Here is a 16,480-nt window from a genome sequence, read left to right on the forward strand (position 1 = left end):
AATGACAACATATATCCAAGTACATATCAAAGAATTGTGTATAAATGCATATTGAATCATTTTTACACTAACAAATTGTAAAAAGTATAATTATAGCATAGATAAGAAGATGCTGTAAAACTGGGGCACAACTATATAATTTTTTCCATTATACAGTAGTATAAACTTTTTGAAAAAACAAGGTATTATTTGGCAATAGTTCTAATTATTTCATAATCTATCCTGGGGAATGTATTTAACAAATAAATTTATTTTCTGCTTCAAAAGCAGCAGAAAGTTTAAGGCAAAGGAAGGCTCACTTGTGCATCATTTACTATTTTTTTAAAAGGACTATGAAAAATTGAAGAATAGTCCTGAAATCACACCTCAATACAACTGACAATGCATATGCATTATAGTTACTATAAAGAACAAAGAGACCATAAGGGAAAAGTTTTTGCAATATTATGTAAATTATAATATAAAGTCATATTTATATACTAATTACAGTTGTATGTGCATATACAGATGCATATTTCTGTATCTCACTGTCCCCATCAGAATGGATATAAAATATTATCTCATAAATTTGTTGTAAAGATCAACTGTGACAATTCAAACAAAGTGCTCAGAGCACAGTAAGAATTCGAGAGATGCAGTCTATTATTTTTTTTGTTATAACTTGACATAAGCCAGCTTGCACGTCAACATTGTGTGTTATTTTGGGTAGATGCAACAGACAGCCTCTAAAACCACATGAACTAAGTGACAGATATGAAAATGTTAATTTCAGTTTAGTTCATTTATATTTAAGTGACTACATGCATCTAGCTTCTATCAGATTGGACTGCACAGCTCTACGCAGGTGGTGGGACCCAGGATCAAATCAGAATCTTAGGCTAAGAACTCTACTTGCGAGAACTATCTACTAAGCTCATCCTTTAATATAATTAGCAAGCAGTATGGTGAAGACCACAAAATCATATTAAGACATTTGGAGAACAGCATCATCGGAGAGTTACACTGCCCATTAGAGAGCTTCCAAAATTAACTGTCCCAAGGTGAACAGGAAAACTCATATACAAAGGCATTTTACCTCACTGATACTGCAGTGGCTTAAAGCAAATTATAAACACAACACAACATATCAGCGTTATCACTCTCTATTTTATTTCACATAAAAGAGCAGAAATAATAAATACTATATAAAACCCTGGGTAGATGCAGTGAGAAGGATGGGAGACTTGATATTATAACAGACCAAGTAATAGTATCAATAACTTCTGCACAAAATAAGACCATTTTATGGAGACAATTCTATTCAGACGTGATCCTCCTGCTAAGACTCGTCTCCATTATTTCTCTCAGCGCTGCTGAGCTGCAGAGCAGATGCTCCAGGTGCATGATGGGCATTTTTGAAGAATAGATTTTACCAGATTTATGTTTTACCTAACTTGCCCAGTAGCTAATAGGGACCAGACTATAAAAATCAGTGTAATATCCAACAGAGACTTCACTGAGCTACTATACAAAGAAGGACTGCGATCTCTTTATAAACAATACAGGCTCTCAAGGATAAAAAAAACAGCCATTTTCAATGCTAAATTGTATGTCTGAAGATCAATGGATGACAAGATTATGATAAATTAGAAAAGTGAATGCTATGAGTAGCTTCAGATCTATGCTATTTTCTTTTGTTATTACATCTGCATAGTGATCTCATTCATTACCTAGTGGTACGGCACTTGATATTTAATATGAGGACTTCAGTTCAGTTCAGATCAGTCACTCAGTCATGTCTGACTCTTTGTGTCCCCATGGGCTGCAGTACCCCAGGCTTTCCTGTCCATCACCAATTCCCACAGATTACTCAAACTCATGTCCATTGAGTTGGTGATGCCATCCAACCATCTCATCCTCTCTCACCCTCTTCCCCTCCTGCCTTCAATCTTTCCCAGCATCAGGGTCTTTTCCAATGAGTCAGTTCACATCAGATGGCCAAAGTATTGGAGTTTCAGCTTCAGCATCAGTCCTTCCAATGAATATTCAGGACTGATCTCCTTTAGGATGGACTGGTTGGATCTCCTTGCAGTCCAAGGGACTCTCAAGAGTCTTCTCCAACACCACAGTTCAAAAGCATCAATTCTTCGGCACTCAGCTTTCTTTATAGTCCAACTCTCACATCCATTCATGACTACTGGAAAAACCAAAGCTTTGACTAGACAGACCTTTGTTGGCAAAGTAATGTCTCTGCTTTTTAATATGCTGTCTAGGTTGGTCATAATATAAGACCAATATGAAAACTTACTAAACATTATTTAAAACTGAAGATCTCTCTACATATGCATGAGCATTCACATATACATACATGCAGGCTTACATCTGAATTAATGCAAAGGTATGTAATACAAGTATATATACATGCACATATTTAATAATTGAATATGCTTTTATCATACATGTTTATATTAATTCTAATTCCATATGGGGGGATTCAATTATTCTTGTCTGTTCAAATGATTTCATGTAACATGGAAATTTTTGGTGTTTTTAAAGGTATATATTTAATCTACTGACTACCAAAGCAGCAACATTATTTATGTCTGAATTCCTCATCTGTGAATTGAAGATAATAAAATGCCTAGTTTATAAGTATAAGGCTGTCATCAGAAATAGATGAGATAGTGTATATAAATTGCTGACGCATAGTAATTACTCTGAAAAACTCTTTAATACTTTTTAAAAATATATGCATATACTTTATTTTCCATGATAGCTGTGAGTCTGTATAACATTATCTCTACTTATTTTGACCATAGACTATTGAGAAATGTTATGGCACAACTTACTGAAGCTCATCACCTTTAACACTTGGTAGTAAAATACTGAACAATAGAGCATTTCAGTTAACCCAAATTTACTTCATTAAAAGGTTATTAACTTGTAATATTCAACATTAATAAACTAAGAGACTTAATTTCATGCAGATGGATGACTTTTTGATGTCATGCAAATAAAAAGGGCAACGTATAAAATTATTTTCTAAAATATGCATTAAACATAAGTATCAAAAAGGAATAAAATATTTCCAACTCTCTTCTTGAATTTGTAGTAAGTATGCTTTTAGTTAGTGCAACTTCAAAGCAGAGATATAATCATGTTAAGCAGACAGTCAACAATTTTGCAACATGTACAGGAAATCATTGCTACTACTTTTGAATCTCAGTGTATGGAAATAAGACAGCCAAATTGCAGAAGGAAGATAAAATAAAGCTTACTGGTACTAGTCTTACTACCTCATTAGCTTTCATACAGTCTCACAATTCATAAACCTTGCCTCTGCCCAGCAACTCTGGAAAATGTGAAGCTAAATTCATTTTCTGTTCCAAATATAATGTGTAATTATGAGTCCATACATGTTTAGCATTTATGCCTCATTTTCTCCAAATCAAAATAATTTGGAGCAGCCTACAGGGAAAATAAAATGTAAGATAGGGCAATTAGGGATGTAAGTCCACAGAGAGTATCAAAATTGAGCTACAAAGTCAAGAGGAGTGTCTAAGTGGCTAGTACCTTCTCCCAGGAGAAATTCATAATGACAGTTTAACACAGGGAACCCACCTCACGCTTCCTAGGATGATGAAGAAAAATAAATGGAATTATAGTATACTGTTTGTACCACTTAACTGAGAGTGCTGAGTAATTTTGGATAGAGAAAAGCCAAAAGTTGATTATAGAGCAAGGTTCAGCTACCACTTAGTAATCCTCAAACTCACCTGCTGTCCACAAACAAGTCTGAAATTCCTCCCACCTTTTAAGGCTTTATAAATGGGACATTACTATCATAACCATGCACTATTCACCTGGTGATCATGAAAATTATAAAAATAATGAGCACATGGAAGTAAGTGTATTGAGGGAGAGGAGGCTTCTTTTGAACCATACAAAGTACTGCAGAGGATATCAGTTCCCAGAGCTGTGCTTAAATATTGAATATGTTATCATCTTACTCTTAAAATTGATTATAAAGAAATATTAACTGAATTTTTCAGATTAAGAAACTGAGGCTTAGAAAAGTAGATATTTGCTGAAGAAAAAAGGGTTTACTTGACAGAGCTAGGATTTGAAATCAAAGTATTGTAATTACAAAACCCATACTTTCAACTGGAATTATACATTAAAAGAATTAATATAGAGGATTTCAGCTATAAATAATTTAGTGTGAAGAAAGAGTCCAGGATTATATTTAGAAGATATGTGGTAGCATGCAGTTAGGTAGCTGTTACACAGAGAAATTGGGAGGTGTATCAACTGTGTTGAAAGCCAGTGCTATGTCATCCACATTACAAAGAAAATCCCCCACAAGGTGGCCTCTCTCTCTGAAGAAGTAGGTTGCTTCACATAAATTATTCTGAATATATCATACTGTGAGAAGTCATCAAAGTGTGAGTGCATGCCACATCTACTTATCCAATATGATTATTTGTTCCTAACCCAAGGAGATCCAACCAGTCCATCATAAAGGAGATCAGTCCTGGGTATTCATTTGAAGGACTGATGCTGAAGCTGAAACTCCAATACTTTGGCCACCTCATGAGAAAAGTTGACTCATTGGAAAAGACCCTGATGCTGGGAAGGACTGGGGACAGGAGGAGAAGGAGACGACAGAGGATGAGATGGCTGGATGGCATCACCGACTCGATGGACATGGGTTTGGGTAGACTCCGGCAGTTGGTGATAGACAGGGAGGCCTGGCGTGCTGCGATTCATGGGGTTGCAAAGAGTCGGACATGACTGAGCGACTGAACTGAACTGAACCCATAAAACACAGATGAAAGAAAGTGAAAGTGAAAGTCGCTCAGTTGTGTCTGACTCTTTGTGACCCCATGAGTTGACTATACAGACCATGAAATTCTCCAGGCCAGAATACTGGAGTGGGTAGCCGTTCCCTTCTCCAGGGGATCTTCCAAACCCAGTGATCAAACGCAGGTCATGTTGCAGGTGGATTCTTTACCAGCTGAGCCACCAGGGAAGCCCAATAAATGTGGATGGCTTTTGATAAATCTAATTATCAGTTTCTGCAAGGAACAATTTCTTTTTTAAATACAAGGACATATTGATGGCAAAAAATAAAATCAAATGACTTTCTTGCCAGTTTCCAAAGTCCATTTTTTAATGCACCTGCCATTTTATATCTTATATCTATAATGACTATTTCATAAATATTGAGCAACTGGCTCCCAAACTATTGAAGACCCAGGTTGCCAAAATGTTTCTGTAAGCATCAGGTGTGCTTCTGAACACTCAATGGGGCTTCCCTGGTAGCTCAGATAGTAAAGAATCTGCCTGCAATTCAGGAGAAACAGGTTTGATCCCTAGGTCGGGGAGATTCCCTGGAGAAGGAAATGGCAACCCACTCCAATGTTCTTGCCTGGAAAATCCCATGGACAGAGGAGCCTGGTGTGCTGCAGTCCATGGGGTCGCAGAGTTGGACATGACTGAGCACACACATACACATGCATAATCTTTAAACTACACTGTAAAGAGCTGGAAGATCTAACCCTCAGTTACATTGATTCAGCTCAAGAATGTACCGTACTTAGGATTTCCAGAACATATCCATTATCTGAATGTTCTTTATTATGTAATGATGATCATTAGACTAACGAAATGAATCATATTACCTGAAATATGTGATTAAACCTTTTAAAATATTACTAGATATAATAATTTATAGCATCTGTTAAGTCAGTCCCTAAGTACTCCATCATATTTATACTCTTTAGAGGTCACAATAAATGTGGGTTTGGGAGCAGTTGTTAATATTTTAATTATGAATAAATTAAGACAAAGATAAAGGTGTGATATATTTAAGATCTCAAAGCTATCAAGTGTTGGTCATGAAATATTTATGAGCCTTTATTACTTCACTACCGTTACTCTTCAACATGATTCTATAATGTTAATTCATATTTGCTTCCTATTTTTTTAATCAAATATCAAATCATATAGCAACAAATTATAAAATGTAACTTATTCTTCTGTTGTTTTATCAGTTCCCATAGTTAACCACTTTGTTTTAGGCCAGGATGATTCTTGCTGAAATTTAGCTTCTTTTCCAAACTTTTCAAAACATAGCCAATGGGTTGTGTGTCCTTAGTCACTCAATCATGTCCAACTCTTGCAACCCCATAGACTGTAGCCTGCCAGGCTTCTCTGTCCATGGGATTCTTCAAGCAAGAATACTGGACTGGGTTGCCATTTCCTTCTCCAGGGGATCTTCCTGACCCAGGAATTGAATCCGGGTCTCCTGAATTGCAGGCAGACTCTTTACTGAGTCAGCTATGAGGGAAGCACTGGCCAATGGGTTATTCTTCTAAGAAACACACCACTAACCACACATAATTCCTTTACTCAAAAGAATGTCTCCCTATTCTCTAGTTAATAAAACTAACATCTCTGAACTCCATGGTTTCAATCCTTCAATGTATAAATATTAGCTGAATATTTATGGAGAATGTAAGCCACATTCTTAGAACTTGTTATTTTTAAATAGTAACACTTAAAGAAATACTGCCTCAGTCCGGGATTCATTAATTTTGATCTAAGTATCTTTATGTCATATACCAGCTACTCATTCCTTTTGTATACTTTTTACTTTGTCCTAGGCTTCTAGAAGATAACACTCAAAAAAGGCAAGAATAACGTTCCCAGACTTCAGACAATACTACAAAGCTACAGTAATCAAAATACATGTCCTTGGTACAAAAACAGACATATGAATAAATATAACAGAATAGAGAGCGCAGAAATAATACCACACACCTATGGCCAACTAATATTCAACAAAGGAGGCAAGACTATATGATGAGGAAAGGACAGTCTCTTTAGCAAACTGTGTTGGTAAAGTTGGACAGTGGCGTGTAAATCAATGAAGTTAGAACACATCCTGAACCATACACAAAAATTTACTCAAAATAGCGGAAAGACTTAAATATAAGACATGACACCATAAAACTCCTAGAAGAGAACATAGGCAAACTACATTCTGACTTATATTGTACCAATGTTTTCTTAAGTCCAAATGCAATAGAAATAAAAGCAAAAACAAAAAGATGGGACCTAATTAAACTTATAAGATTTTGCATAGCAAAGGAAACCATAAACAGATGAAAAGACAACCTACAGAATAAAGCATTTGCAAATAATGTGACCAACAAGGCTTTATTTCCAAAATATGCAAACAGCTCAAGCAACTCAACAAAAATACAGCCAAATCAAAAAATGGGCAGAAGGCCTTAACAGACATTTCTCTACAGAACACCTATAGATGGCCAGAAGGCACATAAAAAGATGCTCAACATCATTATTACAGAAATACAAATCAAAACTACAATGAGATACTGCCTCACACTGGTCAGAATGGCTGTCATTAAAATGTCTACAAGTAAATTCAGGAGAGGGTTAGAGAAAAGGGAACCCCCCTACACTGTAATCTCACGGTACTGCAACATCAAGCTTATTTGACAAATTCGTATCTTCTTGGTGAAGAAAATCTGACTTCATATGGATCCATACTGGGTGTCTTGCCTTAGCTACTTCACAGAACTTTTGCTTATTTGAAACTAGAGATAAGCAGACTTTGCAATTCCAAGGTTAAGCAATTTAATGGCACTTTAAAACATTTTCATATAAAATCACATTTTTATAACCTCTGTAGAAAATCCTGGTTACTTAATTAGCTACATATTTTAGAGCACATAAATATGTTTCAAACATCATTACTGCTTTCTTTGGGAATGGGGCCTAATATATTGTATCTTCCAACTAATTTCCATTTTTTCAGATAAAGTATTAGAGATAAAAATATAGTAACAGAGTACACTTTTCAAATGAAATTCTTTATCTTCTTCCTTCTTTCCTGTCATATTCATAGTATTATTTATTGTCTATATTTAGATGAGCCAGATTAGGAAGCCAAGGACCATAGAAGGAGAATAAAAATTTATGCTATTAATAAACAGTTACATAGACACATGGAAATATTCCTTTTTGTGAAGCTGATCTTTCATCTACTGAGCATTCATTATGCTTTCCCAATCCACTATTATATTTATAATAACAATGTTTGAAATTGTGCTAATATATAGAACATATTACATTAATAGTACACATACACATCAATAACTCTGGGCCCTACAGACCAAGGCTACCAATATTTGCTGTGGTGCTATGTCCCAATACATAATTTTATTAAACCTGAAATCTACTATACAGAAAAGGTAAACTGATTCCCTGGTTAGACATGGTATAATTTTTCCTCCATGGACTCAATTTATACTGGTCTTCTTAGAGTATTTACCAGTCATATGAAAAATAATTTGAGTACAGGTTCTGATGAATAGGATCTTTCATGATTAGTGTTTTTTAATGAGTAAATGATCTTCTAGAAGGAGTTTGCATGGTTGGTACTGTCTTCCTTCCTTCCTTCCTGTGTTCTCTTTCACTCTCCATTCATGTAAGAATTAGATCTTATACATATAAAGGAGTTGATAAGGGAAGTGAAATTATGGCACAGAGAGTTGAAGGATTATGGAGAGAGTCCTTAATATGCACATATGAGACACTGGCTTGACTGGACAAGTTGGAACATGCTAGGAAATCTGAAAAAGGAAAAGTACATCTATCCAATAAATTGAAATCACAAACAAGGAGTTTGTGTATAAGTCTATGGGAAGCTGTTCCCTCTCTGCAAGTGCTGCTTCTGTGAGACTCTAGCCAAGCATCTGGTGGTACACCAGGGGTTGTTGTTCCAGAAGATGGAAAATGAGTTGGATACAAAGTCAGGAATATGTGTTCAAATGGAACTCAATGAGCTTCTCTGAAACTGTCAGTCCTGTGTCTAACTGCAATCACTTTCCAAGTGAAACGCTTCAACTTCACTTCTGCCTTCCAAATCTTTCAAAGGAAGTTCCATTTTGGCCACCCTAACGTGGAGCCATAAGGCAAAGTTGATGCCAGAAACAACAGTTTCCAGCTTTACAAATCAACATGGTACAAACCATCAAAACATCAGCTTAATAGAAATTAATCATAAACAAAAAGCAACACTAAGGTAAGTAAAAGATCAGTAAAACCAGTAATTTGTAGTCAACTGTTTAGAGGTCTATGATATGGAAGGACTAAGCACATAGATTTATTTTTATCATCAAGAAGAAAGTACACAAAGAAAAGAGTGGTAATCTTTATTGAATCTTATAATAGGTAAGTTAATATACTAGGATATTTGCAATACTGTCTCTTTAAACTCTAAAAACAAACTTTCACAATTCGATATTAATATATCTTTTTAAAAGATCTCAAAACTGGGCCTAAAGATCATATAGAACTTTTATATATTTAATATTATTTGTTTCAAGATGAGATAGGCAGACAGACTGAAACCACAATCACAGACAACTAGCCAATCTGATCACACGGACCACAGCCTTGTCTAACTCAGTGAAACTATGCCATGCCAAGTGGGGCCCCCCCAAGATGGAAGGGTCATGGTGGAGAGGTCTGACAGAATGTGGTCCACGGGAGAAGGGAATGGCAAACCACTTCAGTATTCTTGCCTTGAGAACCCCATGAACAGTATGAAAAGGCAAAAAGATAGGACACCAAAAGATGAACTCCCCAGGTTGGTAGGTACCCAATATGCTACTGGAGATCAATGGAGAAATAACTCCAGAAAGAATGAAGGGATGGAACTAAAGCAAAAACAACACCCAGTTGTAGATGGGACTGGTGATAGAAGCAAGGTTCGATGCTATAAAGAGCAATATTGCATAGGAGCCTGGAATGTTAGATCTGTGAATCAAGGCAAATTGGAAGTGGTCAAACAGGAGATGACAAGAGCAAACATCGACATTCAAGGAATCAATGAACTAAGATGGACTGGAATGGGTGAATTTAACTCAGATGACAATTATATCTACTATTGTGGGCAGGAATCCCTTAGACGAAATGGAGTACCATCATAATCAACAAGAGAGTCTGAAATGCAGTACTTGGATGCAATCTCAAAAATGACAGAATGATCTCTGTTCACTTCCAAGGCAAACCATTCAATATCACGGTAATCCAGGTCTATGCCCCGACCAGTACGGTGAAGAAGCTGAAGTTGAACAGTTCTATGAAGACCTATAAGACCTTCTAGAACTAACACCCCAAAAGATGTCCTTTTCATTATAGGGGACTGGAATGCAAAAGTAGAAAGTCACGAAACACCTGGAATAACAGGCAAATTTGGCCTTGGAGTACAGAATAAAGCATGGCAAAGGCTAATAGAGTTCTGCCAAGAGAACGCACTGGTCATAGCAAACACCCTCTTCCAACAACACAAGAGAAGACTCTACACATGGACATCACCAGATGGTCAACACCGAAATCAGATTGATTATATTCTTTGCAGCCAAAGATGGAGAAGCTCTACACAGTCAGCAAAAACAAGACCAAAGCTGACTGTGGCTCAGATCATGAGTTCCTTATTGCAAAATTCACACTGAAATCAAAGAAAGTGGGGAAAACCACTAGACCATTCAGGTATGAACTAAATAAAATCCCCTATGACTATACAGTGGAAGTGAGAAATAGATTTAAGGGACTAGATCTGATAGACAGAGTGCCTGAAGAACTATGGACAGAAGTTCGTGACATTGTACAGGAGACAGGGATCAAGACCATCCCCAAGAAAAAGAAAAGCAAAAAAGCTAAATGGCTGTCCAAGGAGGCCTTACAAATAGCTGTGAAAAGACGAGAAGTGAAAAGCAAAGGAGAAAAGGAAAGATACACCCATTTGAATGCAGAGTTCCAAACAATAGCAAGGAGAGATAAGAAAGCCTTCCTCAGGGATCAATGCAAAGAAATAGAGGAAAACAACAGAATGGGAAAGACTAGAGATCTCTTCAAGAAAATTAGACAAACCAAGGGAACATTTCATGCAAAGATGGGCTCAATAAAGGACAGAAATGGTAGGGACCTAACAGAAGCAGAAGATATTAGGAAGAGGTAGCAAGAATACACAGAAGAATTGTACAAAAAAGATCTTCACAACCCAGATAATCACAATGGTGTGATCACTCACCTAGAGCCAGACATTCTGGAATGTGAAGTGGGCCTTAGGAAGCATCACAATGAACAAAGCTGGTGGAGGTGATGGAATTCCAGCTGAGCTATTTCAAATCCTGAAAGATGATGCTGTGAAAGTGCTGCACTCAACATGCCAGCAAATTTGGAAAACTCAGCAGTGGCCGCAGGACTGGAAAAGGTCAGTTTTCATTCCAATCCCAAAGAAAGGCAATGCCAAAGAATGCTCAAACCACTGCACAATTGCGTTCATCTCACACGCTAATAAACTAATGCTTAAAATTCTCCAAGCCAGGCTTCAGCACTATGTGAACCGTGAACTTCCGGATGTTCAAGCTGGTTTTAGAAAAGGCAGAGGAACCAGAGATCAAATTGCCAACATCTGCTGGATCATTGAAAAAGCAAGAGAGTTCCAGAAAAACATCTATTTCTGCTTTATTGACTATGCCAAAGCTTTTGACTGTGTGGAGCACAATAAACTGTGGAAAATTCTGAAAGAGATGGGAATACCAGACCACCTGACCTGCCTCTTGAAAAGCCTATATGCAGGTCAGGAAGCAAGTTAGAACTGGACATGGAACAACAGATTGGTTCCAAATAGGAAAAAGAGTACGACAAGGCTGTATATTGTCACCCTGCTTATTTAACTTATATGCAGAGTACATCATGAGAAACGCTGGGCTGGAAGAAGCACAAGCTGGAATCAAGATTTCTGGGAGAAATATCAATAACCTCAGATATGCAGATGACACCACCCTTATGGCAGAAAGTGAAGAAGAACTAAAGAGCCTCTTGATGAAAGTGAAAGAGGAGAGTGAAAAAGTTGGCTTAAAGCTCAACATTCAGAAAATTAAGATTGTGGCATCTGGTCCCATCACTTCATGGCAAATAGATGGGGAAACAGTGGCTGACTTTATTTTTCTGGGCTACAAAATCACTGCAGATGGTGAGTGCAGCCATGAAATTAAAAGACACTTACTCCTTTGAAGGATAGTTATGACCAACCTAGGCAGCATATTGAAAAGTAAAGAGATTACTTTGTCAACAAAGGTCTGTCTAGTCAAGGCTATGGTTTTTCCAGTGGTCATGTATGGATGTGAGAGTTGGACTATAAAGAAAACTGAGCGCAGAAGAATTGATGCTTTTGAACTGTGGTGTTGGAGAAGACTCTTGAGAGTCCCTTGGACTGCAAGGAGATCCAACCAGTTCATCCTATGGAGATCAGTCCTGGGTATTCATTGGAAGGACTGTTGCTGAAGCTGAAACTCCAATACTTTGGCCACCTGATGCAAAGAGCTGACTCATTTGAAAAGACCCTGATGCTGGGAAAGATTGAGGGCAGGAGAAGAAGGGGATGACAGAGGATGAGATGGTTGGATGGCATCACCAACTCAACATACATGGGTTTGGGTGAACCCCGGGAGTTGGTGATGAACAGGGAGGCCGGTGTGCTGCGGTTCATGGGGTCGCAAAGAGCTGGACACGACTGAGAGACTGAACTGAAATAGGCAAAAAGAAAAAAAAAATTTGAGAACAATGAATTGCATATCAATAGCTTACTGTGGATCCTCCTTTCTGAAATAAGGACAACAGAAATAGAATTGTAAAGCTTGTCTGTTATATAATTCAATGCTCTTATTCAAAGTCCTTCCATAATTTCTCCCCAGTAGATAAAAACTCAAACATAATAACAATAAAATACTCTGAATTTGTAATTTGATTTTGGTCTTTAGATACTGATAACCTTGGATAAGTACCATAAAACTTTATAAATCTGTATGCTTTTGTCTGTATAAAAAGGATAACACTACACATCTCACATTTGTCATGAGAATTAAATGAGGACAATAATTTCTCACAATATCCAGGCAATGTTAAACATCCAGCTAATGCCAGCCATTATAAGTAAAATGAAAATATGAAAACTCTATCAGCCTATATCTATCCATCCATTAATCCATCCATGTTTGACTTCCAAGTAGCTTAGCAGACGTAAATGTAAAGGCAAACTGCAGTTATCCTATCAGCCCAGCAGTTTTTGGATTAACAATACTCAGATATCCTCTGTGTCATTTTGTTTTATTTCCATCTCATCAATACTACCCACATAACTTTTATGACAACTTCCTTGAAAAGTTTTGGAAAGAACAGTGGTAATAAATCAATAATTAAAGAACTACCATTAGCCTTGTCTTTAATGGGCTATAATTTTGCCCATTGAATATGTCATTACTACTATTATTAATTTGGAACATTTGCTATGCTTGGGCTATCATCTTACAGTCAAAGTGTTAGAAACCTTCATAACTCTCTGAACCATATAAAACTCTGAGAAGCATTTCCCATAATGACAAAGACAAGTTTTTGTGTCTCTCCCTAAGCTGGCTTAGAAATACTTTGCCTATCTTCTAAGAGCTGATCTAAGCAGTCTGTGGACATCAAAAGTTTGAACTGTTAGTCAAGTGGAGCAATGTCAAAAGTCAGCAATTCATGCAATGATGCCAACAGCCCCTTAAGCAAATTCAACTAAATCAATAAGAAAACCCAGATGATCTACTAGTGATGGTGGGAACTGCTTTGCATGAAATTTAATATCGGGCTTCTCAGGTGGTGTTAGTGGTAAAGAACCTGTCTGCCAGTGCAGGAGATGTGGTTTTGACCCATGGATTGGGAAGATCCCCTGGAGAAGGGCATGACAACCAACTGTACTATTCTTGCCTGGAGAATCCTATGGACAGAGGAACCTGGTGGTCAACAGTCCACAGGGTCGCGAAGAATCAGACATGACTGAAGCATTTTAGCACAAACAAATTTAGTGTCAGACAAGACTGATTTTATTCATAATCATTAACTAGGTTTATTTTCTATAGTTTTATAGTAACAAAACATATTGGGCCCCCTTGTCCTTTAATGAAGCAACAGTCTGGAAAAACCAGTCACACCATTTCATGGCTCAGCGCTACAAAACTGCTGTACTTAATAGAGTATTGATCGCAGCAAGCAGATACACAAAACTAACAGTTGGGAACGGTCCCAGGACACTTGAGAAGTTAAGTGGCATTACATTTTAGATTTCTGGAAAGTGTGCATACAGTTCCCTTAAGGGTTATTGTCACACTATTTCAAGCTGTTCCCTTAGAATACAAATGCTGAAGGACAAACATCTAGAAGGCAATGAAGAGCTTCTAGGAACAGACATCCCTCTAAACTTAACAGAGTCAGAGTACAAAGGGACTCTTTCGGCAAGATTATTTTTCCTACTAACTATGAGATGAAACATGTCCTTCTAAATGCTTTCTATGGCATATGTTGTAAACAAGCTTCTTCCTTGGTTATCTCTTGATTATTCCCTTTTAGATTTCATTTTCTCTGTGTAAAATGAGAATAAGAAAGAGTTATCTGGAAATTTATGCCAACAACTAAGCTAAAACTTATTATTGGCAATTTTTCAAAGGTGCTCAGTAAATAGTCGTTATTATTTCCGCTGGATTTTTAAAGACTTTTAAATCAAAAAATCACAAAGTTTTTATTTTCATTTGTTTTTCCCATCAGTGACTCCAAGCAAACTATGGAGAGCTCTACAGACAAACTTGGCAATTAGTTGGAGAACAAATAATATATGTAAGGAATTTCCAACAAACTGAGATTATAGAAATGTAAACTAAAACTCAAATTCTAAATTGCTCTTTTCCTAAGTCAAAACTGAGCAAACACAGAAAGTATAACTGGAATAAATACCTTCTGATTACCAACTATTATACACATTCAGCTGCTGATTATGTCAAGAGTTGTACTTGGTGTTTTCATATACTTTATTACAGCCTTGAGATTGGATTCAGTACAGCCATAATTTTAATTAATTCTTTCAAAGAATATATAGCCTCAATCTTCTTGCGTTTATGTTCTCCAACATTTTGAGGTCGTCTTTTCCTTTATTTTTTAGGCAGAACAAAGTTGTGGAGAACTAGTTCCACATTTATTGTTAATTCCAGGTCTTTCTGTAAGCTTCCAAAGAGAATTCACTAGATAAATCTCATTCTAATTCCATACTGTTTTCGAATTTGGGGATTTTTTTTTTCTCAACTACTCCCTGTGTTCTCTTCTCTACCTAATATTAATGCAAATATGGGCTTCTTTAATGACCCCAGAAGTGAAAGTCGCTCAGTCATGTCCGACTCTTTGTGACCCCATGGACTATACAGTCCATGGGATTCTCCAGGCCAGAATACTGGAGCGGGTAGCCGTTCCCTTCTCCTAGGGATCTTCTGGACCCAGGTCTCCCACATTGCAGGCTGATTTCTTTACCAACTGTGCCACCAGGGAAGCCCTAATGACCCTCAAGAGTTAATTAACTCAATAGATTTGCAGGCAGTGTACTTTACTGAAGGTTTGAATTCATGATGGAATTGGAATAGATATAACATTATTAAATAATTTTCATAAGAATATGCCACAGATCAACAAGGATTTATATAGTTAAATATGCACACATATATGAGTGTATGTTCATCCTAAAGACTTTCCTGTCATGAAAATTTCTTATTTGTTAACTTTTTTCCAACATCTTCTAGGGCTCTCTTATTACTACAAATGTGATTTTCTCATCCTGGTAAATACTGACTGCACAATGCTGCAAGGAAGTGCATTCTACCATGCAAGTTTGTTCACATAATTCTTCTTCAAAATGTTTCAATATTCTGTATTGCTTTCAGAATAAAATTTACATCTTTTCAAAAACAAAAAACAATTCTGAATAATTCTGCTTATGATAACTTTCAATTCCAGTAACTCTACTATCAGGTTTCTTTCAGTTAATATTTTTATCTAAACCTAAAACAAACGGCATGATTTATGTTACATATTGAACACAGTTTTAGGTAAGCGCGTTGTGTGCAGTGCTGAGGATTTGGGCTCTCTGCCTGCCTCTGACCCACAGCAGAGGCAGCAGCAGAGCCCGGCCACAGCAAAATGCCTGGATCCCAAAAGGAATATTTCATTACAGAAATTTAAACACAATTCTTCTGTTAATAACAAGGAGGAAAGTGAACCACAGTCATAAATGAGTTATGAGAGTGAATTGCTAAAAGTTAAAGACGAGAACAGATGCTTATAAAATAAGGACGATAATAATAATAAGGAAATATAAATACAGTTAAATATGTCAAACTGGTTATGATATTATGATTATTCTTAAATGTATTTAATTTAAAAACCCACAATTAGTTACACATAACTAATGACAAGTTAGTGGTAATCAACAGTAATATCTATGCTCATTTTACAAGTAATAAGACCTTATTTCATGTTCATGATATTTTTATTAGAGTAGAAATTACATGCAGTCAAGATAAGAGGACATGAGTGCAAATGT

Source organism: Cervus elaphus, chromosome 2, assembly GCF_910594005.1.
Source record: "Cervus elaphus chromosome 2, mCerEla1.1, whole genome shotgun sequence".
Classification (NCBI taxonomy): domain Eukaryota; kingdom Metazoa; phylum Chordata; class Mammalia; order Artiodactyla; family Cervidae; genus Cervus; species Cervus elaphus.